The sequence below is a fragment of the Homalodisca vitripennis genome, chromosome 1, assembly GCF_021130785.1.
Source record: "Homalodisca vitripennis isolate AUS2020 chromosome 1, UT_GWSS_2.1, whole genome shotgun sequence".
Classification (NCBI taxonomy): Eukaryota; Metazoa; Arthropoda; class Insecta; order Hemiptera; family Cicadellidae; genus Homalodisca; species Homalodisca vitripennis.
Genome location: NC_060207.1, coordinates 3,156,020 through 3,182,477, shown reverse-complemented (window position 1 = coordinate 3,182,477; position 26,458 = coordinate 3,156,020).

The following is a 26,458-nucleotide window of genomic DNA, read 5'->3' as shown; positions in this document are numbered from 1 at the left end:
ACAGTATTCCTCATTTAACAAGACTACAATATACAGTGCTGGCCATTACTCACGGTGCACTTGTACTTTTTATTGCTGAACTGCGATGGATGTCTAACTATCACTGGTAGTGTGTGGTAACTAAAGAAAATTTATGGTTCTTATTATATTCTACAGTATTCCTCATTTAACAAGACTACAATATACAGTGCTGGCTATTACTCACTGTGCACTTGTACTTTTTATTGATGAACTGCGACGGATGTCTAACTATCACTGGTAGTGTGTGGTAACTAAAGACAATTTATGGTTCTTATTATATTCGACAGTATTCCTCATTTAACAAGACTACAATATACAGTGCTGGCCATTACTCACTGTGCACTTGTACTTTTTATTGCTGAACTGCGACGGATGTCTAACTATCACTGGTAGTGTGTGGTAACTAAAGAAAATTTATGGTTCTTATTATATTCTACAGTATTCCTCATTTAACAAACAAGACTACAATATACAGTGCTGGCCATTACTCACTGTGCACTTTTACTTTTTATTGCTGAACTGCGACGGATGTCTAACTATCACTGGTAGTGTGTGGTAACTAAAGACAATTTATGGTTCTTATTATATTCTACAGTATTCCTCATTTAACAAGACTACAATATACAGTGCTGGCCATTACTCACTGTGCACTTTTACTTTTTATTGATGAACTGCGACGGATGTCTAACTATCACTGGTAGTGTGTGGTAACTAAAGACAATTTATGGTTCTTATTATATTCGACAGTATTCCTCATTTAACAAGACTACAATATACAGTGCTGGCCATTACTCACTGGTGCACTTGTACTTTTTATTGCTGAACTGCGATGGATGTCTAACTATCACTGGTAGTGTGTGGTAACTAAAGAAAATTTATGGTTCTTATTATATTCTACAGTATTCCTCATTTAACAAGGCTACAATATACAGTGCTGGCCATTACTCACTGTGCACTTGTACTTTTTATTGCTGAACTGCGACGGATGTCTAACTATCACTGGTAGTGTGTGGTAACTAAAGACAATTTATGGTTCTTATTATATTCTACAGTATTCCTCATTTAACAAGACTACAATATACAGTGCTGGCCATTACTCACTGTGCACTTGTACTTTTTATTGCTGAACTGCGACGGATGTCTAACTATCACTGGTAGTGTGTGGTAACTAAAGACAATTTATGGTTCTTATTATATTCTACAGTATTCCTCATTTAACAAGACTACAATATACAGTGCTGGCCATTACTCACTGTGCACTTGTACTTTTTATTGCTGAACTGCGACGGATGTCTAACTATCACTGGTAGTGTGTGGTAACTAAAGAAAATTTATGGTTCTTATTATATTCTACAGTATTCCTCATTTAACAAGACTACAATATACAGTGCTGGCCATTACTCACTGTGCACTTGTACTTTTTATTGCTGAACTGCGACGGATGTCTAACTATCACTGGTAGTGTGTGGTAACTAAAGACAATTTATGGTTCTTATTATATTCTACAGTATTCCTCATTTAACAAGACTACAATATACAGTGCTGGCCATTACTCACTGTGCACTTGTACTTTTTATTGCTGAACTGCGATGGATGTCTAACTATCACTGGTAGTGTGTGGTAGCTAAAGACCATTTATGGTTCTTATTATATTCTACAGTATTCCTCATTTAACAAGACTACAATATACAGTGCTGGCCATTACTCACTGTGCACTTTTACTTTTTATTGCTGAACTGCGACGGATGTCTAACTATCACTGGTAGTGTGTGGTAACTAAAGACAATTTATGGTTCTTATTATATTCTACAGTATTCCTCATTTAACAAGACTACAATATACCATCAAGATTACAACCCTTAAATTTTGGTTATAACTTACGTTAATAAATTCATCATAAATATCGGCTATTAGAATCGTCATAGTATACAAGTTGTTATTTACGTAGAATGTAATATAATTTTCATTTACAAGACATTTACGTTACAAAACTACAAGGGAATCTTGATGGTTTATACGAGATAGCTTGATATAACGCCTTAGAAAGTTACTTTGAGGAAAATCTGAGACACGATTGATATATGAATGGAAGTTAGATCAAGACACCCCCTATACCTTCATATAATAAGTCAAAGCTCTCTATACATCCATAAGATGTCAAGATGATAGGTCGATTCGTTTTCCAGATATCGTGCGGATTGCTAAGCTGCGCTAAAGCTCGGCCAATTAGCATCTTCTTAAAGTTATACCAATAGATTGTATATATATATATATATATATATATATATATATATATATATATATATAAAATTACTTAATAGAAGTATACTCACAAGTCAACGTAACTTGATGTACTATGCATCGGGATAGTTAGGCATGATGAGTCACATGTTTCAGATATTCAATTGTTGGTGTAATAGATTTCTACATCTATTTACTCTTATATTCTCTCGTTGTTATCATGGTTACCTATGAAACAAATCTTAAATTATTCTTTAAATTATTATACTTAAATCCTTAACAATCGTTACAGTTATATCTCGATATAGAAGGCATAGGTTAAGGGAGGAAATAACCGTTCTCGGCTTAAAAGGGGGCTGGCCCAGTATCGCAATCACTTTTGCATGGTTTTAGAAAACAATTTTGTACTCAGTCAAATATTGCCCAATTTGTTTGAAACTTTCAGGTTAAGTCAAAATAGACTTTTTATACACACTTAAGAAAAAACAAAATTGTAAATATAAATTTTTTGTTTAATTTTTGTTTTTTTGCAAAAAAATCTTTAGTCTAATGGTTTTAACATGATAAATAATCTACCATATGAGATAATTTCACAAAATAAAATGTATCTTGTTCCTAGGCAATATTTTCTTGGCCTGAACTAAAAATATATAAAAAAATGTACAAATAAAACAAATTACTCAAATTTAAAGTAGTTTTACCAAAAAAATTGAGTTTTTAGAAGGTAATAGGCTTGGAATATAAGAAATACTTTACTCACCATTTTAATTTTAGTTCAAGCCATTAACACAGCTAAAATGAAGATCTGGTGAAAATTTGGTGAAGATTGCTCCAATACTTTTGGAGTTATGATGTAAATAATAGGAAAAAAAACAATGTTTCGGGAAATCGCAAACAAACATATTTTATTGATAAATTTACTAAAATGGTACTCTAAAATCCTCCAGCAGCATAAGAAACACCTTCCTTTTCCTTGTCTTGACTTTCCTTTTCTATTCTAAGCCTTCTCCTTGCTCTCCTTTCTTCCAGACTTGCCAACATAGTTCTTTTATTTGCGTCGCGCACTCGTCGAACGTCAAAAGTCTCCATGCAGCTGTTGAAGTGTTTTCCAGGTTTGATTTTCAAGTGGTCTAGCACTTTTGACTTTGCATTATTCCCTTCATTAAATATCAGGGAAGCTTCATGAGCAGCTATTTCCACAATATCCCTTCCTGCAAATTCTTTTTTAGGACACAGTGACCACAAAATACTGTTGAAAATTTCGTTGGAGTTCTGTGTTTTTCCCATAAGACATCTTTGGAGGAGGTTTGGCATTGTTAGGTCTACAAATATTGGTTTTATCTCCAGCATGATGGCTTTGGGGATAGTGTTTTTATGTTTAAAAGTCCCAAGACTGTTTGAAGTAACTGCTTGTTGGTAACGGCACCAAGATTCTTTACCATCTGGACAAAAATGATGGAGCGGCTGCTCATCGGTACTTGCTTTATGGTTCCAGATGGCCCATACTGCCTTTTGCATGTTTATGAGATCATTTTTATTATTTCTAATTGCATTTCCATAATAAATACAAAGTTGGTTGATAATAGGTTATGATAGCCTATTTTTACCACTTATTTTTTTCCATCGCTAAGTACTTTTCCTTTGTTCTTGGTTTTGAATTTCATTAGTCTAGTGTACATACGTTTTTGGACATGGCCAACACACTCTTCTTTCACAATACTCACACCAGATCCATATGGTTCCATTTCACTTATTTTAGTAAAAGTGGATGTGTCCCCATCACCAATATATTTTGTATACCGTACACCGTGTAATTCCTCGGACCGATTGAAAATATTCTTCATTCCTTCCACTTCCATGCTACCTGCAGAGACAGAATGGTTTCTTTTGCACTTTCCACTTTTCTTATGCTCTTCAAGCCAATTCTCATAAGCCACACCTGACTTGGGTCCTTTTACAGAACTACATCCATGTCAGAAAGACGACAGAACTTCGACATCAAGAATCTTTTGAGTTTGAGCTCTGATTGCTGTACACACTCCGTGTAAGGATGTATGCCCTCTTCGCATCCAGGTTCCATCTCCTGAGATAGTAATATCAGTATTCGGATCTGTTTCTGTTTTTTTTTACTTCTTCCTTTGAGGCCTGAATCATACTTTGTTTTGCAGCTTCCTTAGTCGCAAGCAAAATCTGTTTGTTGATGAAGTTGTAGGTATTTTTGGAAAGGGCCGGCATATTCATTACCCCACAAAATTTTTTTAAACTGTTTAGGCCTTGTCCAATTGATCTCATGCCATAAACTGCCCTCCTGTTGACTTCATAGGTGTTCTTTGTATTTTCAACTAGCCTACTTGTATGAAATGAACCCGTAGATTCCGGATCACAAGATTAGCAGCGCATTACAACTTTGGAGCCTAGTCCTCTAACATTACATTCTAAAATATCAACATCTCCATGGCAGATCTTGCACACTATACAAGATTTAATTTCTTCAGACAAACTCTCTATGTCAATAAATATATAGCCAACAGGATTTTTTGTGATCTTAGGGGACTGATTCAGGCTAGGCCTGTATGAAGTGGGGATGTTTGCCTTTATCTTCTTGCTAGACGTACTTTTATACTTTTCCTTCACATCAGTGTACTTGTTTCCATGAAACCTCCGCTTCTTGCTTCTGTACACACCCTTTTTACTCATTATAAAATCAGTAAAATCACACTGTATAACACATGAAACTATTTCACTCCACAAACTACAGTAATAATCACCGAAAGCCAAAACAAACAATAACAATAAGTAAGTATGCCAGCTGTCTGCTGTAGTTTTGGTACTGTATATCTTGTGTCAGTTTGAGCATAGAGTTTTCTATCATTCAATAAAACCATAGAGGCACAAAACTCGAAGTATTAGTAAGGGAGTACTATACATGTGCCTACATATGAATGACTGGAAAATAGAATCAAAACAAAGTCTTGTCTGACATACGTTTACACTTTTACCTGTAACTCAGCAAAAAAAATCGTATGCCCATGATATTTACATCAAATTAATTGTAAATAAACAAGAAAAAATTAAAAAATATAAAAAAATTGCAAAAAAATTTTTTTTACTGGGCCAGCCCCCTTGCGTTTCGAACCTTACTGAGCAAAGCTGCACTACCCGGGGTAGTATAGTAGCTAATAATATACTTCTCACTAGACCAAACAGACGATTTACATGGTTTCAGTTGTTTAAAATATTGCTAAAATATTAATAGTTTACGAAGTAAGCATTTTTATCTTATTTTAAATTTGTATCTCAGATCCCATGGACCCTTGTTAATTGGTTGGGAATGTGGATGCCTATAGCTAGCTACTCAACTGAATAATAACAATCATTACTCACAAAGTAATCACCCACTGGACAAAAAGAAAAGCCCATAATTGCACAGAAATGTCAATACGGGTATTGTTGACATTAAACAGAGCGATGCACAACAATCGGCCATAATAAAACACAAAACACAACACGACCAGATGTTGTAACGCACACAATAGAAGAGCGTGTTGTGTGTTGGACCTGTCGATTGTGTTGGTGCAAACAGTAAAGTGACTATCCGTGGATATATGTGTTGAGTGTTATTGTATTGGGCTAGTACAATGTCCATGGTGTTTTATATAAATATTTATCATCCGTTTAATCTCTACACTTTTAACAATTAATCATTTTCAATTCCTTGTAATATGCGTACAAGTGCACCTTAGTAATGAATATATTTTCAAAGTTTATTTATAAGTATTAATTTTTAAAAAACATACGACTCATCAAAGTATTTATGAGTGGAATGATAAAAAACCAAATATTACATGATAGATTATTTAATATAAGCTTAATGTTCTAAGTATCTAATATAATGGATATGTTGAAAGATCTAAAATATTTGATAAACTTCGTATAAGATAATATGATAATATTTGATAATAGGTAAAGATGTAAATTGTATATAATCATAAATTAATAGATAAAAACACTGAAAAGCTGATTATTTTAATGATATTTTCGTAGTTGCTATAAAATTAGTTATAGTGTTTTATTGAAAGTGAGTAACCCTTTATTGATTGTATAAACCATCAACAATTTCTACAATAACAGGATTTAAAGTTACCCTCCAGTTCAAATTTTCTACAGTTATCCTATATATCGACAACTCAATATTTATACTGTATGTGAGCTAAAGTCTGCTAATGTTTGGGCTCTGAGGGTATAGTAGTGGCGGGCCTGGAGTGTAACACATTGTGACAAGAAGATGGATGCCAACGGCTTGATGCTTGGGCTCTGAGGGTATAGTAGTGGCGGGTCTGGAGTTTAACACATTGTGACAAGAAGATGGATGCCAACGGCTTGATGCTTGGGCTCTGAGGGTATAGTAGTGGTGGGTCTGGAGTTTAACACATTGTGACAAGAAGATGAATGGCAACGGCTTGATGCTTGGGCTCTGAGGGTATAGTGGTGGTGGGTCTTGAGTGTTACACATTGTGACAAGAAGACGGATGCCAACGGCTTGATGCTTGGGCTCTGAGGGTATAGTGGTGGTGGGTCTTAAGTGTAACACATTGTGACAAGAAGATGGATGCCAACGGCTTGATGCTTGGGCTCTGAGGGTATAGTAGTGGCGGGTCTGGAGTTTAACACATTGTGACAAGAAGATGAATGGCAACGGCTTGATGCTTGGGCTCTGAGGGTATAGTGGTAGTGGGTCTGGAGTTTAACATATTGTGACAAGAAGATGAATGGCAACGGCTTGATGCTTGGGCTCTGAGGGTATAGTGGTGGTGGGTATTGAGTGTAACACATTGTGACAAGAAGATGGATGCCAACGGCTTGATGCTTGGGCTCTGAAGGTATAGTGGTGGCGGGTCTGGAGTTTAACACATTGTGACAAGAATATGAATGGCAACGGCTTGATGCATGGGCTCTGAGGGTATAGTGGTGGCGGGTCTGGAGTTTAACACATTGTGACAAGAAGATGAATGGCAACGGCTTGATGCTTGGGCTCTGAGGGTATAGTGGTGGTGGGTCTGGAGTGTAACACATTGTGACAAGAAGATGGAAACCAACAACTTAATGCTTGGGCTCTGAGGGTATAGTGGTGGTGGGTCTGGAGTAAACAAAACATATAAACATACAATAGTACAAATAATGTAAGTTCAATAGTTATTTCTGATGCACACAACATACACGTTTGCCTCGCATCCAATAACTAATAAACGTAAAATTCAATGTAACTGTTTACAAACATTAATAGTATAAATCTAGGGTACTAATTGTAATGTGAATGATTGTTATGAATAACCTTATATTGTTATTTGTATACAAAATAATATTTTTTTAAGTATTTACATATAAAGCATAATTAATTCGTCATGTATAGTGTCATTATTTATCACTTTACTAATCACATTAATAGTATGATAAAAATTAACATGAGCTAATGCTAAGTTAAGTTTTAATTAAGGACTGTTCATAGACATGTTCTGCGCCGTCACCCTCTTCCACACTTCCAGCCGCTGCGAGGTCAGGTTTTCTGTTGCTATAAAGTCCTGGTAGCTGACAAGGCGGACGTTGACGGGACGGTGTCTCTTCCTACCGGGGCGAGCTTCGGCTGACCGCCGACCCGGTGCGACCTGGACGTTGTAAACGCAGGCAGGTCCACACCGAGCTTATCCCAGCAGAGGTCCACCACGATGCGGTCGGTATCCTCCCGAGTCTTCTCCTTCACCCCGAAGATGCGAAGGTTCTGGCGTCTATGGTAATGCTCCATGTCAACACAGCGCCCTGCAGCCGGTCGTTCCAACTCCTCCAGCCTCGCAGTTAAGATGCCCATCAGCCTTACCATCTCATCATTGAATGACGACAGCGCGGCCCGCACAGCTAACGAAGATAAGGAGCGCAAGATCTTCTTATCAGTAGCACTAGATAATGGGACAGGCTCTCCTTTGGGCCCGGACATTAACTGCGGCACCGACCGGTGCATGAAATGTGATGTGTAAAAAGTATTTTGTTGTTACACGCTTTATGTATTGATTTGGAGGATTTTCTGCAAAAGTAAAAGATTAAATTATAATCTTTCACCGCAATACTTTCAAATAAATTTAGATAAAACAATAAGATAAATTTTAACTAACGATAGTAAAAATATGGAGCTGACGTGTTCACTCGTTATCGATAATCCCCGCTCACATTAGTAAAACTTTTGTTATATTCCCTCTGTTAACTTTATACTATATTGTGTAAATGTTTTTGTATATAGACATGGTGATGTTCCAAATAATAGTTAGGACGATAAAGTCCTATCACTTAACATAATGAGCCAATTAAAATTTTTAATTCTTGTGTAATTGGCTCCTTTGGTCCAAATGTTATAAAATAATTTGTTTTTAGAGTAAGAAATACTTAAGAAATAATTATTTTAGTACAACTTTTTTGGTTTTCAGAAAATGTCTCATGGCTTAGAATCCACAATTACTCAATGAAAACTTACGCATGCTACTAAATGCCATACGACATGTTGACTTTGACAGACATAGGAGGTTTAAGCGTGCTAAGACGATTTCTGTCTCGTCACTTACTTCAGCTGTGGGTACAGTTTACACGTGCATTACGGTTGTGATTATAACTATTAAAAAGGTTTTTTTATTTAAAGTTTACGAAAATTAAAATCTACAGAGAATCTATTAATTGTTAAATTATGGAGATTGTTATCCTAAATACATTAGTTCCAAACGGATTAAATATAAATGCTAATTACACATATGGTTGCACTTCTCTAAAGATACTTTTTATTTCATAAGGTCCCATCTTTTTAAGCCATATTTACAAAATAAATAGCGTCTTGCCAACCTATCAACATCGATATGCGTGCAAGATTCGAAATTTTTATCAAATATTCTTGGCTGTTTGTTAAATTGAATCCAACAGGCCTTACCTTTAACAATTAACTTGATTGCGGGAACAAAGGATATTACGTTTTGTTGCAGTATATTAATTATGAATTTGCTTAGGTCGTTAATACCATCTTCTGACACTTATTTTATTCCTATACCTGTTTAATTGTTTCTAATACTAAGTTTTATTATAACAAAATAACTAGTAGCACCAGTCTTTTGTAGTCTAGGTGTCTCAGAATTCGAAGAAACATAGGATTCGTTTTGAGCGTCTTCGTTCTTCGTTACCGACTACTTTTAGATCCCTTCAGATGAAAATGACTCCAGATTTTGGAGTCAAATCTGCAACACATCAGATTTCAGATACTGCACGTAAGAGGTAGGTGAAATAGAGCTACACCCAACATTCACATCGAATCAGCCCTTCTCATCAAAAATTAATTATGTGTATTAGCTTTCTTATGTTTAAATTAAATACTTTTAGAATATATTACTATATTCTGTAAAAATTCAACTGGTTTTTGTTTTACACCAAACCACCGAGCATTAATCTATGTAATGAAATAAGTTTAGTAAATTATCATTATTATAGGGTACATTTGTAGAGCTAATAGCACATTATATGTGAAACCGTATTACGATTAACCAGACCTAACGCAAGTTAGGTAAGCAGATGCCGAAAACATTCTGGAGACATTCCAAAACGTCAATGAAAGTATGAGAAATGGTCCAATATTGTGAGTACACAGCAGCTCCCCTGCAAGAAAAACCGGTTATCCAGTATTTTACCTTGTAATCTTTTGAAATACAAAACGGTATATATAATGTATAACTAAAATAATGTTAAACATTAGTAATCGTTATAATCATCATAGTACATTAATATTTGTTAACATTATTCATTAACGGTATTTATCTACGATGTTTAAAATCAAATCTGATTATAAACATTTATACCTTTAAACTCATTTTGCCGACACTAGTACCGATCAAATCACATTAAAACATATACCGTTCGAAAGTTTTCTTTTATGTTTAGTGAACTTTCGATTTCTTGTACTGTGTACCAAACATCATTTCCATCATCTGTTGTTTCCAATGAAGTGTGGTTACATTGTTTGTTGTTTCTGAGATACTAACGTGTGGATTTTAATGCTCACAGTCTATTTTGTCCTTGTTTTACAGTTTACACTGTTAGAAATTATATTATTACATGTAAATATTATTTATGTTTCTCATAAAATATAATCACTATTTTGACTTTCCTCTATGTATGTAAATATTATGAATTGCCAAAAAAACTCACATCAACGTATATTTCTGTGTTTATGGCAAAATTTGCTACAAGTAGGCTATTTTAAATGTTATATTACTACTATATTTAGTATACTACAAAAGTAAGAACATTTTTATATCAATGTGTTATATAAGTAAAATTAAAGGTAAAAGGGTAGATGTCTTATTTTACCAGGCGAAGTTACGGCCTGAGGGTAGGGCTAAAACAACCATCGCAACTACCGCAAGTAGGTAAAAATGTCAAACGTGGACTTACTTATTCATAAAAATATTTTTTACAACATTATTATCATAAACAGTTTAAAATTATACATTTCAAGACAAAATTACCTAAAATCTGGATATACATAATTTTGAATATATGTAATATTTCAAATACATGTGAATACTTTATTGCAATTTTGTTTATATTTTAATTTTTTGTTTAACTTTACGAAATTTTAAAATAAGAATTTTTTTCTAACTTCATAGTTACACAATTTGAAAGCACAGTTCTTTTTAAAAAGTGGCACATAGCACTTAATATATAAGTTACTAATTATACTTATTGTAAATTTTTCGGGGACAGTCTGTAAAACCTCAAAAACAGTTAAGAATTTTACAAAATATGATGGATACTCGTAAGGCAAAATAGAAAGAAATAATTGAATTTTATCTTTAAACCTCTAATTGAAACATTATAATAGAAATCACATTACCATCTAATATAAAATAATAAATATGTAACTTCCCTTGACTCCGCTGCATGGGGTATTTAACAACACGTGTACATAAAGATATAAAGAAGGAATAATAAGTGTAAAGGCCGACTGATATAAGTTGCATAACATGACAAACTATTCCGTTATAGTGTGATGTTAAATGTTTCATCAGATGGAACATCCAAACATGTTCATTCAGTCTGCACTTCCTCAACGAACATGTGGGTTGTTATGTAACTTTCTGTCACATAGTTGTCGCGTAACACACACTCTCACATATGGTTTCACTTTCAGATTTCACTATCTATAGTTACGCCAATGATTTTATTAATTTTAACATAACTTAGTCCAATGAGATAATTAAACATTCACTATTGACATTAGAACAAAAAAGATTCCTGTAATAAACGAGCTTAAATATTGCTTTTGTAATATCTGATGTAATATTTTATACCTGCAACAAACTTAAGATTGAATCGTACAGAAAAACAGTTAAATTGGAACTAGAAATGATGATAAAAGTAATTCTTCAGAGCAATCCTAACAACCCCAGAGGCCGCACAGTTTCCGCCGGATGAATAATTTGTTTCGTGCTTAATCTCTAACAATTATAACTTCGTAAAAATACTTTCATTTTGTGGTTTTGTTAAAAATCCAATTTAGCACGTCTTTACACAGAACTTGGAATAATATAATTTTCTAATGTTACCTCTGATTTGATGATTAATTAATTAAAATCATAAACAAACATTTGAAATGTGATCGAAAAAATATAGTATGCTTACTCATTCGCGAACTAATTTTATATAATTATCTCACACAGTATTTAACACTTACCATACATAAATTGTAGAACCTTGATTGTATTACTTATTGATCCTAGTTATAAAGTTACATTTCATGAGTAATTTCAGCCTTATGCATTTCATAGTATTGAAATTATAATACGAACCAAACTCTGAATATATACGAGTACGAGAAACCGTATCATGAATATTGAAACATGTTTTGTTACTTTTCGCTCCCGCCATCTATACACATACAGTAAGATTTATTACTACGTAAAGAAGTTAACTTTAGTCAGAGAACAGACACGTGGAGGTGCCTCTTTCACTTGATGAGCCAGACGAGCTGTGTATCGGTAATCAGTATCTCGCACCGTATCATGAATATTGTAACATGTTTTGTTACTTTTCGCTCCCGCCATCTATACACATACAGTAAGATTTATTACTACGTAAAGAAGTTAACTTTAGTCAGAGAACAGACACGTGGAGGTGCCTCTTTCACTTGATGAGCCAGACGAGCTGTGTATCGGTAATCAGTATCTCGCACCGTATCATGAATATTGTGACATGTTTTGTTACTTTTCGCTCCCGCCATCTATACACATACAGTAAGATTTATTACTACGTAAAGAAGTTAACTTTAGTCAGAGAACAGACACGTGGAGGTGCCTCTTTCACTTGATGAGCCAGACGAGCTGTGTATCGGTAATCAGTATCTCGCACCGTATCATGAATATTGTGACATGTTTTGTTACTTTTCGCTCCCGCCATCTATACACATACAGTAAGATTTATTACTACGTAAAGAAGTTAACTTTAGTCAGAGAACAGACACGTGGAGGTGCCTCTTTCACTTAATGAGCCAGACGAGCTGTGTATCGGTAATCTGTATCTCGCATCGTATCATGAATATTGTGACATGTTTTGTTACTTTTCGCTCCCGCCATCTATACACATACAGTAAGATTTATTACTACGTAAAGAAGTTAATGTTAGTCAGAGATCAGACACGTGGAGGTGTCTCTTTCACTTAATGAGCCAGACGAGCTGTGTATCGGTAATCTGTATCTCGCATCGTATCATGAATATTGTGACATGTTTTGTTACTTTTCACTCGTGCCATCTATACATAAATAGAGTAAGGTTTTTTGATTATATGTACAAAACACACACACATACAACTGTATAATGTTTAAAATATATGTTATTTTTGGTTTTTCATAAACTGGTATTATTCAAATTGATATATTAGTGTAATTTCTTAATTGAAACTTGTTTGAACATTGTTACTATATGAAAACAATGAAACTCATTGTATATTAATTTAGGAATTCGATGTCTACTATTAAAAGTTTGGAAGTGTTTATTTAAATGACCCAAACTTAATTGAAAAAAGTCTATACAAGTTGAAAATATCAAGCTTCAATGTACTACAAAGAATACGGGTCGAGTGGTTAGTGCCACTGATAGTTTACATGACGAGAAACTCTCAGGCGGGTTCTCTACTATGGGGAATATCTATTTAGGAAAATATGTTTTTTTTTTAATAAAATAATTAATGTTTGCTACATATTTCTTAGAACATAGTGATTGTAAAAGTTATCTACTCATGAATCTGGTTAAGGTGTATTAGATATACGATAGACCGTGTTTCTACTAAGCATTTTGTGCACTGCCTTGTGAGTTACTGGCATTAATTTTATTGAGTTTTCAATGGAAGCTCATAAAAACAAATCTCAATATTAAAAATAGATTACTATTAATATATTTGTGTACTAATGTGAACTAATTTATTTATTAAAGATTCTTTCCAACAGTCCTTTGTATAAAAATAATTTGAGATATCCTGCAGATAGTTAGACTACAAGTTAGGCAATTGTTAAATTGTCATGTGGCTGCACACAATTTATTAACAAATTTAATAATTCTTTGCCGTAATTTTCTCGTTGCTTTTATATTATCCAAAAGAACAGTGTAAAATGATTGCTAATTTGAACAACAAATGTTGCTGACATTCAAATTACACATTTTAATCTATATGTCGGTACGTTCTCCAGATATCGTGGCAACAGGCAGACATACATGAAACCACTCTATCTCTCTCTTATATGCGTCCACAATTTTTACACAATTGCTTATATCACAATCTCTGAGAAAGCTGCTACAGCTAACCTCATTGTCTCCACAATGTACATGATGTGATTATGTTCAACGCTCTATCTCTCTCTTATATGCGTCCACAATTTTTACACAATTGCTTATATCACAATCTCTGAGAAAGCTGCTACAGCTAACCTCATTGTCTCCACAATGTACATGATGTGATTATGTTCAACGCTCTATCTCTCTCTTATATGCGTCCACAATTTTTACACAATTGCTTATATCACAATCTCTGAGAAAGCTGCTACAGCTAAACTCATTGTCTCCACAATGTACATGATGTGATTATGTTCAACGCTCTATCTCTCTCTTATATGCGTCCACAATTTTTACACAATTGCTTATAACACAATCCCTGAAAAAGCTGCTACAGCTAACCTCATTGTCTCCACAATGTACATGATGTGATTATGTTCAACGCTCTACCTCTTTCTTATATGCGTCCACAATTTTTACACGATTGCTTATATCACAATCTCTGAGAAAGCTGCTACAGCTAACCTCATTGTCTCCACAATGTACATGGTGTGATTATGTTCAACGCTCTATCTCTCTCTTATATGCGTCCACAATTTTTACACAATTGCTTATATCACAATCTCTGAGAAAGCTGCTACAGCTAACCTCATTGTCTCCACAATGTACATGATGTGATTATGTTCAACGCTCTATCTCTCTCTTATATGCGTCCACTATTTTTACACAATATTGCTTATATCACAATCTCTGAGAAAGCTGCTACTGCTAACCTCATTGTCTCCACAATGTACATGATGTGATTATGTTCAACGCTCTATCTCTCTCTTATATGCGTCCACAATTTTTACACAATTGCTTATATCACAATCTCTGAGAAAGCTGCTACAGCTAACCTCATTGTCTCCACAATGTACATGATGTGATTATGTTCAACGCTCTATCTCTCTCTTATATGCGTCCACAATTTTTACACAATTGCTTATATCACAATCTCTGAGAAAGCTGCTACAGCTAACCTCATTGTCTCCACAAAGTACATGATGTGATTATGTTCAACGCTCTATCTCTCTCTTATATGCGTCCACAATTTTTACACAATTGCTTATATCACAATCTCTGAGAAAGCTGCTTCAGCTAACCTCATTGTCTCCACAATGTACATGATGTGATTATGTTCAACGCTCTATCTCTCTCTTATATGCGTCCACAATTTTTACACAATTGCTTATATCACAATCTCTGAGAAAGCTGCTACTGCTTAAAACTTTTACACTACTGTTTATCGTACCTCATATATATATATATATATATATATATATATATATATATATATATATATATATATATATATATATATATATATATATATATATATATATATATATATATATATATATATCGAATTTTATTGATGCTCACTAAGAGAGTTGTATTTTTCATCAATATTGCAAAAATTATTAGTTTTACATTTATAACTTTATACGTGATTTTTCAAAGCGGAACATTACGATGCTAATAATGATAAGAAGGGAGTTAAGGGTACAATGTATTTGGTGGATATGGTTCCGATATATTAAAATGGAAATAAAATATACGTGTGCGTACTATGTTATAGTAGTTGGGCAGTTTTATAAAGATTCATCTAAAAATTTCTTCAAGTCCCGTGTGATGGCTTAGGTTTCGTCAACAATTTTGGACAAACAGTTTTTACCTTTTCTACCTTTCGCTTAGTGTTAGATTCAACAATATTACAGTAGTGTACACACACGTTTCATGTACGTTGCTGTACAATACTGGGAGATTCGGAGCTAGAACTGGAATAGTGCTGATGAATGTTTCTGTGGTTGTGTTTATAAAGTAAATTAGAATCAAACTGAGGCTTAAAAACGTATATTAAGGGGTCACAACTTGTTACATTATAACAAACTCAGTCGAAAAACTTTAACTTAAAAAATTAAACGTTTTGTGGATATATGTAACTTTTCCTTAGGGAAATTTCTTGTTTTACGAAAACGTGTAATATATTCTATACAATGGATGGTAAAATGCTTTAAATCTTTGAACTATACAACGCAAAACTGGAATAAAGTGCTTTAGGTTTAACATTCAAATTGAAAAACAAAAATATACGCCTTATATTACTTCTGGCTCACATTGTACCTGAAAAATAATTATATACTGAAAAAAATGTAGAAACATAACAAAACTCACTGAAAATACCGTTTAATGCAGGTAGCTCCACTTATTCCACACAATATTAACATATACATTGTAGTCGTGTTAGTGTTTGAAGTTATTACTTCATATATTTAATATAAAATACTGTTTTATAGGTAAATAATATTAAATTTTATAAAATATAGAAAGAGACACACAGGATATGAATCACGTTGCCACCTGAAGCACAAGGTGAAGCCTCTGTGAAAAAAAGTGGCTTTAATTTTTAACGAGCACAGCGGATCAATACTCTGCATTTGGTAAACTATATATTGTAATGAACATCACGACCTTTAGATTCATCCCAGCATCAACTAACGTAATACAGCATCTCATATTTACTAATAGTAGGGCAATTTTTTTATAAAAATGTATAATATTTTAAATAGCCCCTGCCATGTGCCTGCCGTGCCCCTGCTATGTGCCTGCCGTGCCCCTGCCGTGCTCCTGCCATGTGCCTGCCGTGTACCTGCCATGTGCCTGCCGTGCCCCTGCTATGTACCTGCCGTGCCCCTGCCGTGTGCCTGCCGTGCTCCTGCCATGTGCCTGCCGTGTACCTGCCATGTGCCTGCCGTGCCCCTGCCATGTGCCTGCCGTGCCCCTGCCAAGTGCCTGCCGTGCTCCTGCCATGTGCCTGCCGTGTACCTGCCATGTGCCTGCCGTGCCCCTGCCATGTGCCTGTGCCCCTGCCATGTACCTGCTTCTGTCGCGTTACGCAAACGAAAAAGTAAAATTAAAAGTAAAAAGACATTTTGGGTACATAAAGTGTTTAGGGTGCGAAACGAGGACGGAGAGTTCCTCACTCTGTATCAAAGGATGACCCGCTTTATTTTATGATATACTTTGGAATGGAATTTCACAATTTCCAGCATTTACTCGACCTACTTCCAAGCTCGAATAAAAACACTACATGAAAGAATTATATTTCTAACGAAGAAAGACTTGCCTTTTAACCCTGAGGTTATAGGTTCTGACGTTCTTTTTTGTAATATTTTTAATAGTTAGGAAAATAAAAAATCTTGTCTTTAAAATCAGTGTTAATTTAACGACATAATATCATGATAATTATGTCTTTGTTATTTTTTCCATATACTTGGCTGCAGAAGATCTTCAAATATCTTTATGCTTTAGCTACACAATATCGCCAGCAGCTGTAAACTGCATAATAATGTCTACTTGCAAAGATCTGTGGAGATTATTGGTTCTAGTCGCAATGGTGCTGCCCACAAAAGAAGATTGGTTAAAAATTGCGCAGCACTTGTCAACACGTGGCACTTGCCCAACTGCATCGGGGGATTAGATGGGAACTACGTGGTTCTTCAAGCACCTAACAACAATTGTAGCCTCAACAACAATTGTAGCCTCTTCTTCAACTACAAAGGGTCCTTCTCGATAGTCCTGAGGGCCTTAGTTTATGCCAACTACAAATTTTTCAATCGTAGATGTCGGTGGTTGTAGAAAGGCTAGTGACAGAGGCGTGTTTGGGAGGTCTGCAATGGGTTCTAAGCTTGAAGCACAAGAGCTAGACATTCTAAAGCCACGACCTTTGCAACAACACGGGAAACTTCTTTCTTTTGTTGTGGTGGGTGATGAAGCTTTTGCTTTGAAAAGATAGTTACTGAAATCTTACCCAAAAACACCTCTAACTGCTAAGAAGTCATGAAATTTATAAGTTCAGACTTAGCTGTGCAAGGAAAGTTGTAGAAAATCCATTTGGAATCTAGGCTCAAAGACTTATAGTTTTATAAAGGAGACAGCAAGCATATCCAACGAATGCAGACATCATTGTTCTGGCTGGCATGGTACTTCATAATCTATTAAGAAATGAGGTAGTGCATGAGCAGTGGACTGAATACATCATGGAAACCAATGGTCTCGAACCACTTCCACTGGTAGGCCTACTCACGCAAGTAATACTGCAATTGAAGCACATGCTAGGTAAAATATATTGTTGTGTAGGTCAAGTACAACGGCAAAACGCAGTCATCTCCCGAGGAAGAAAAATATAACATAAGGGCTGCTGTAACTACTGTTTTTGTAAGATAAAATTTAATTACAACTACGCCAAAATAAAAAATAACCCAAAAACACCAAATGAAAACTAATGAGCAATAAGCTCTAGCGAACAAAGGCGCCAGCTGAGCTCCGCCTGGGCGCCCAACAGGTCACCTTTATAACACGCTCCCTGCCCCAGTCGTGCCACTGCCGCCAGGAAGTCACTTGTCGCAGATCGTCTGCTGACCTCATGTTTACTATTTCTTATCCGGAGCTCTTGTAATAAGGATGAAATAACTTGTCCCTCTAGAAATTTATCTTATATTATTTGTTTTTGTTCGTTGACAATTCTTCCCTTCATTGACTGGGCTATTAACCGGTCTACTTCCTAGGTTGTTCTTCTTGATATATTGTGTTATTAGAATAAGCATATTGTAAACTATCCTCCTCTACTCATCTAATAGACTGCATAATAAATATCAGCATCACGCCAGTTATCGGAATATCCATCATTATTTTATCCTTACAATTATCTGGAAATACGGGACGTGGGCGTAACAATTGCAATATTCATAGTGGCTGTGTTGAAAGAATCACAAGCTTGCAGTCACATTGTCAGTAGCTCAATGCACTCGTATAATAATTCAGCTTCGTTACTTCCTTGTCAGTCGCTAACGCGTTCACGTTGTGTTAGTCTACGCCATTGATAACATGTAATAGAGTTTGTAGTCTTGATAAGAGCATTTACAGAATTTCTGGCTGCATTGTATTATGGCAATTCTTTAGAGTCTTGCAATCTAATATATTAGTGTCCTCAGAGTAAGAATCACAATATCTATGAGTGCTGACTCTAGATCCATAATGCTCCTTAGGATACTTCGGCTTGCGGGCCTCTTTTATTTGTAACTATCTGTTACCCGCTACTTCGCTCGCACTTTATTAGTGAAGTCTCTATAATCGCTGATAAAGCAATATGATGGAGTTCTAATAACATTTATGAAACTTAGCCACACATCAGTTACATATTATTCACGGTTAAAAGTATCAGAGTTTAGCCTTACTCATGTCGTGTTTTTACGCATTTCTGGTTTAAATTAATTTTATATCCAACATCAAAGCTGAGTATGCATTATTACTCAGATCAAGAACTTACACGTCTTGGAAGCCTGCTTAGTTAAAAGATGCCCACTTCCGGCCGTTTCAATTCACTTCAGGTTCCACAGTACAGGTTGCGTTATTGCTCCGATCAAAAACTACATACGCATGTAGCTCTGTGAAATCTACTCCGTTAAAAAAGCGTCTACTTACGGCTCTTGTAATCTACTTAAGGTCTAAAGTGTCATAGTTGAGTGTGCCTTGTATGCTGGCGTGCTGTGCAGGGGTAGGTATTACGTAACCTGTCGTCTAGCACGTCATATCTATTCATATCACAGTATGCTATTGTACCTTGTAGATGGATTACAAGATTGTAATGCGTCTACGTGTCCTGTCGTCTAGCACATATATATTTCATATCACAGTATGCTATTGTGCCTTGTAGATGGATTACAAGATTGTAATGCGTCTACGTGACCTGTCGTCTAGCACATATATATTCATATCACAGTATGCTATTGTGCCTTGTAGATGGATTACAAGATTGTAATGCGTCTACGTGACCTGTCGTCTAGCACTCATATCACAGTATGCTATTGTGACTTGTAGATGGATTACAAGATTGTAATGCGTCTACGTGACCTGTCGTCTAGCACATATCTATTCATATCACAGTATGCTATTGTGACTTGTAGATGGATTACAATATTATAATGCGTTTACGTAACCCAAGGTTTCTTCTGTTAATTGTTAAATTATTTAAACTGCAAAAACAAAGCCACTCGGCGTATTTTAATGTTATACTATTGTCTGATAGTTTAGTCTGATCTCCAAAATAAGTTGCTTGTAAAGGGACATTACTAATAATTTGAAATTATTCACTTCCTCGAGCTCCTAAACACAATAGTTTAGTAAGTTTTAATTAAATATTATTATTTCTGTACATAATTGGAGTATTTACAAATGTGTACAAATATGTTGTAGTGTGGCTCCTTATAACAAAACAATTTTGGAGATCTGAATTTCTTAAAAATGCTAAACATGAAATTCAGGTAGTACACACACTAATGATGACGTTTGACTAATAAAGGTAAAATTCAAGCACTTGGTTACCTAGGTAGTAATGTATATAAATTATGGAGTTAAGAGAATAATTTAAAACTTTGATTTTAGATCTTACATTTGCAATTTTATATATACAATAATTAAAGTAGTATTTGTATTGCTATTATGTCAGCCCTTATTTATACAATTCTAAAAGTTTTCTTCCATATAATTATTCAAATGTGTATGTTAGCGCTAATGAAAAAAAAAATATAACCTTGAAAACTTTTAACTATTTGCAAAAAGTGCCTTAAAAGAAAATAGAAAATATGTCAAAGCTGTGCCAAAATTATGGATGTAGTGATTTAGCGTCGTATTTACTATATTTGGCCCTATAAATTACTACACAGAAAATATAAAAATGCCATGAACATAGTGTAATGTGACAAATCTGACACAATATCACTTCCAGTGGTGCGACTAAACATGTATTAGATTGTATCTGTTGGCAAAGTGTGGCACTGCCGCAGAGAGCTTCAAATTTAATTAAATATATTCATGAATATTGCAACCAATCAGCATAAAGTGAATTCCAAAGTTAGAAGTGTTGTGCCACTGAAATGTATCGGATAGTATTTCAGTGTTTGCGCACATTCCGTTTGTGTGGGTTTCGGTACTATAATGTATATGATCAATAATACCACGAATAATTACCGTTCAATAATCCAACTACGGTACTATGATGAACGTCACTAAATTACTTTAAACACGTTCCTAGTGTTACATTTGATTACAAAACTGGTTTATTATTATATCTGATTAACCCAAAACTAATTAATCTCTTCCTTATCTTACACGTTAAAATATATTCTCTTTTTTTACAAAATGGGTGATATAAAATTAAGTAATCAGAACAAAGTATCTTTGAAAACATACCAAGGAAATATATTTGTATAAAACATAACCAAACCTTTTGAGTAAATGCTTTGTCTAGTTAAGTCTTATTGTATCAGAGGAGTATGTGTTAAATACGCGATGAAAGTCAATAGATAATTTCTTTCTTGAGATGTCCTGTGGACCGACAGACTGACATCCATACAACCCTAGACAGTACAATCTCTTCGTACATTCCCCCAGTAGACAAAAGATATACTGTATCAGTCAACCGAGTGTAAACATTCGCATACAGACGGACATCCATACAACCGTAGACAGTACAATCTTTTCGTACATTCCCCCCCCCAGTAGACAAAAGAAATACCTGTACTACAGAGTCAACCGAGTGTTAACCTTCACAGACAGACGGACATCCATACAACCATAGACAGTACAATCTTTTCGTACATTCCCCAGTGGACAAAAGATATACTGTATCAGTCAACCAAGTGTTAACCTTCACAGACAGACGGACATCCATACAAACGTAGACAGTACAATATTTTCGTACACCCCCCCCCCAGTAGACAAAAGAAATACCTGTACTATACAGTCAACTGAGTGGTTAACCTTCACAGACAGACGGACATCCATACAACCGTAGACAGTACAATATTTTCGTACACCCCCCCAGTAGACAAAAGAAATACCTGTACTACAGAGTCAACCGAGTGTTAACCTTCACAGACAGACGGACATCCATACAACCGTAGACAGTACAATCTTTTCGTACATTCCCCCAGTAGACAAAAGATATACTGTATCAGTCAACCAAGTGTTAACCTTCACAGACAGACGGACATCCATACAAACGTAGACAGTACAATATTTTCGTACACCCCCCCCCCCAGTAGACAAAAGAAATACCTGTACTACAGAGTCAACCGAGTGTTAACCTTCACAGACAGACGGACATCCATACAACCGTAGACAGTACAATCTTTTCGTACATTCCCCCAGTAGACAAAAGATACACTGTATCAGTCAACCGAGTGTTAAGCTTCACATACAGACGGACATCCATACAACCGTAGACAGTACAATCTTTTCGTACATTCCTCCAGTAGACAAAAGATATACTGTATCAGTCAACCGAGTGTTAACCTTCACAGACAGACGGACATCCATACAACCGTAGACAGTACAATATTTTCGTACACCCCCCCAGTAGACAAAAGATATACCTGTACTATACAGTCAACTGAGTGGTAACCTTCACAGACAGACGGACATTCATACAACCGTAGACAGTACAATCTTTTCATATATTCCCCCCAGTAGACAAAAGATATACTGTATCAGTCAACCGAGTGTTAACCTTCACAGATAGACGGACATCCATACAACCGTAGACAGTACAATCTTTTCGTACATCCCCCCAGTAGACAAAAGATAAATTGTATCAGTTAACCGAGTGTAAACATTCGCATACGGACGGACATCCATACAACCGTAGACAGTACAATCTTTTCGTACATTCCCCCCCCCAGTAGACAAAAGAAATACCTGTACTACAGAGTCAACCGAGTGTTAACCTTCACAGACAGACGGACATCCGTACAACCATAGACAGTACAATCTTTTCGTACATTCCCCAGTAGACAAAAGATATATTGTATCAGTCAATCGAGTGTTAACCTTCACAGACAGACGGACATCCATACAACCGTACACAGTACAATCTTTTCGTACACCCCCCCCAGTAGACAAAAGATATACTGTATCAGTCAACCAAGTGTTAACCTTCACAGACAGACGGACATCCATACAAACGTAGACAGTACAATATTTTCGTACACCCCCCCAGTAGACAAAAGAAATACCTGTACTACAGAGTCAACCGAGTGTTAACCTTCACAGACAGACGGACATCCATACAACCGTAGACAGTACAATCTTTTCGTACATTCCCCCAGTAGACAAAAGATACACTGTATCAGTCAACCGAGTGTTAAGCTTCACATACAGACGGACATCCATACAACCGTAGACAGTACAATCTTTTCGTACATTCCTCCAGTAGACAAAAGATATAATGTATCAGTCAATCGAGTGTTAACCTTCACAGACAGACGGACATCCATACAACCGTAGACAGTACAATCTTTTCGTACACCTCCCAACAGTAGACAAAAGATATACTGCATCAGTCAACCAAGTGTTAACCTTCACAGACAGACGGACGATCCATACAACCGTAGACAGTACAATATTTTCGTACACCCCCCCCCTAGTAGACAAAAGAAATACCTGTACTACAGAGTCAACCGAGTGTTAACCTTCACAGACAGACGGACTTTCATACAACCGTAGACAGTACAATATTTTCGTACACACCCCCCCCCCCTAGTAGACAAAAGAAATACCTGTACTACAGAGTCAACCGAGTGTTAACCTTCACAGACAGACGGACATTCATACAACCGTAGACAGTACAATCTTTTCATATATTCCCCCAGTAGACAAAAGATATACTGTATCAGTCAACCGAGTGTTAACCTTCACAGACAGACGGACATCCATACAACCGTAGACAGTACAATATTTTCGTACACCCCCCCAGTAGACAAAAGATATATTGTATCAGTCAATCGAGTGTTAACCTTCACAGACAGACGGACATCCATACAACCGTACACAGTACAATCTTTTCGTACACCCCCCCCCCAGTAGACAACAGATATACTGTATCAGTCAACCAAGTGTTAACCTTCACAGACAGACGGACATCCATACAAACGTAGACAGTACAATATTTTCGTACACCCCCCCCCCAGTAGACAAAATAAATACCTGTACTACAGAGTCAACCGAGTGTTAACCTTCACAGACAGACGGACATCCATACAACCGTAGACAGTACAATCTTTTCGTACATTCCCCCAGTAGACAAAAGATACACTGTATCAGTCAACCAAGTGTTAACCTTCACAGACAGACGGACGATCCATACAACCGTAGACAGTACAATATTTTCGTACACCCCCCCCAGTAGACAAAAGAAATACCTGTACTACAGAGTCAACCGAGTGTTAACCTTCACAGACAGACGGACTTTCATACAACCGTAGACAGTACAATATTTTCGTACACACCCCCCCCCCTAGTAGACAAAAGAAATACCTGTACTACAGAGTCAACCGAGTGTTAACCTTCACAGACAGACGGACATTCATACAACCGTAGACAGTACAATCTTTTCATATATTCCCCCAGTAGACAAAAGATATACTGTATCAGTCAACCGAGTGTTAACCTTCACAGACAGACGGACATCCATACAACCGTAGACAGTACAATATTTTCGTACACCCCCCCAGTAGACAAAAGATATACCTGTACTATACAGTCAACTGAGTGGTAACCTTCACAGACAGACGGACATTCATACAACCGTAGACAGTACAATCTTTTCATATATTCCCCCAGTAGACAAAAGATATACTGTATCAGTCAACCGAGTGTTAACCTTCACAGATAGACGGACATCCATACAACCGTAGACAGTACAATCTTTTCGTACATCCCCCCAGTAGACAAAAGATAAATTGTATCAGTTAACCGAGTGTTAAGCTTCACATACAAACGGACGATCCATACAACCGTAGACAGTACAACCTTTCGTACATCCCCCCAGTATTCAAAAGATTTACTGTATCAGTCAACCGAGTGTTAAGCTTCTCATATGGATGGACATACACCATTATATAAATCATTGATTTGTGGCAGATATAACATTTATTTCAAAAGTCCTCAGTTCTACCTGTCTCGAGATTTTTTGTGGATAGTATTAGCAAATGGAACTATCCGTAACTAATCACGATTACGATAATTGCCTTGGACTGGCACTGGCACTGGAGCGATAATTGGAACGATGAGATAACCCTGACGCTGTAAGTTACAACGAGTCCAGAGAGGCTGTGTTAATTATTACCCTCTTTCTGTCCTTGCCATAAATCCTAACTTCTATTGCTGAAGTATATTATTTGTATTCAGCAGTTGTTTGTAACAATGTTTGTAGAATTTATTCTTTTTTAAATGTTTTTTCTTTTCATTTTTATGTTAAATAGTAATCTTTATTATAGAGTTTTAACTCAACCGAACTGTGCGTTAGTCTTAAAATATTATAATGTTAGAAGAAGTTAATGTAAACAGTTAAGTTTAAAATATGTTAGTTGATTTGTTGTAAACATTATTCTGCTCTCTAATACTGACGTCCTCAGTCCAACTTAGTCTTGTACGGGACGGGAAGAAATGTAACGGAGAGACGAAAAGGCTTAAAGATCACGTGTTTAGGGTACATGTGGGTACCTATAATAGTTAGGATACATGTGTTTTACGTCATATGGCTGTATTTAGTTTGTTTACAAATTTATCATAGTTAATCATGTAACCAATGGAAGCTAACAACTTGCTCAGCCAATCCATGGAGTGACTGCACTCCATATGAAACCTAAATTCTTTGTACAGGAATGAACTTCATGCAAAGTTACAAGTCTACATGTACGAACGTTGATAGAAATATCGCGCGGATATACAAACAGGCAGACAGGAAAAGAATGTTTCCAATCCCTCGAATTATAAGCCAAAATATATTTCAAAATTGTATTAAATTTTAAATTTAAAAAGTAACTGATATCCAATAGCATGGTAAATATCTATGTTTATAAACACCACCACAGTATACACTTGTAAATGTAAATGCAATTTCAACTCGTAGGGTTATTTTGACCGTCAATTATTTTTGTTTTTGATAAAATAACCACGTTGATTGAATTGTTGTATTTAATTACGAATATAACTAATACTATATTACACTGCGTTATTTCCAGCTTTAATTAACTATGTAATGAGTTTCTGACAACAATATCCGGCCTTATAATTGTGACACACAATAAAATCAGTGGCATTGTTATGAAAACAGATGAAGCCAATATTTGTTTAGTTTATTATCCCATGCAGGTACATCTATCTATATATATAAAAATGAATGTTTGTATGTTTGTCCTTTATGGAATCGTGAACTATTGGACCGATCATGATGAAAATTTGTACGTAT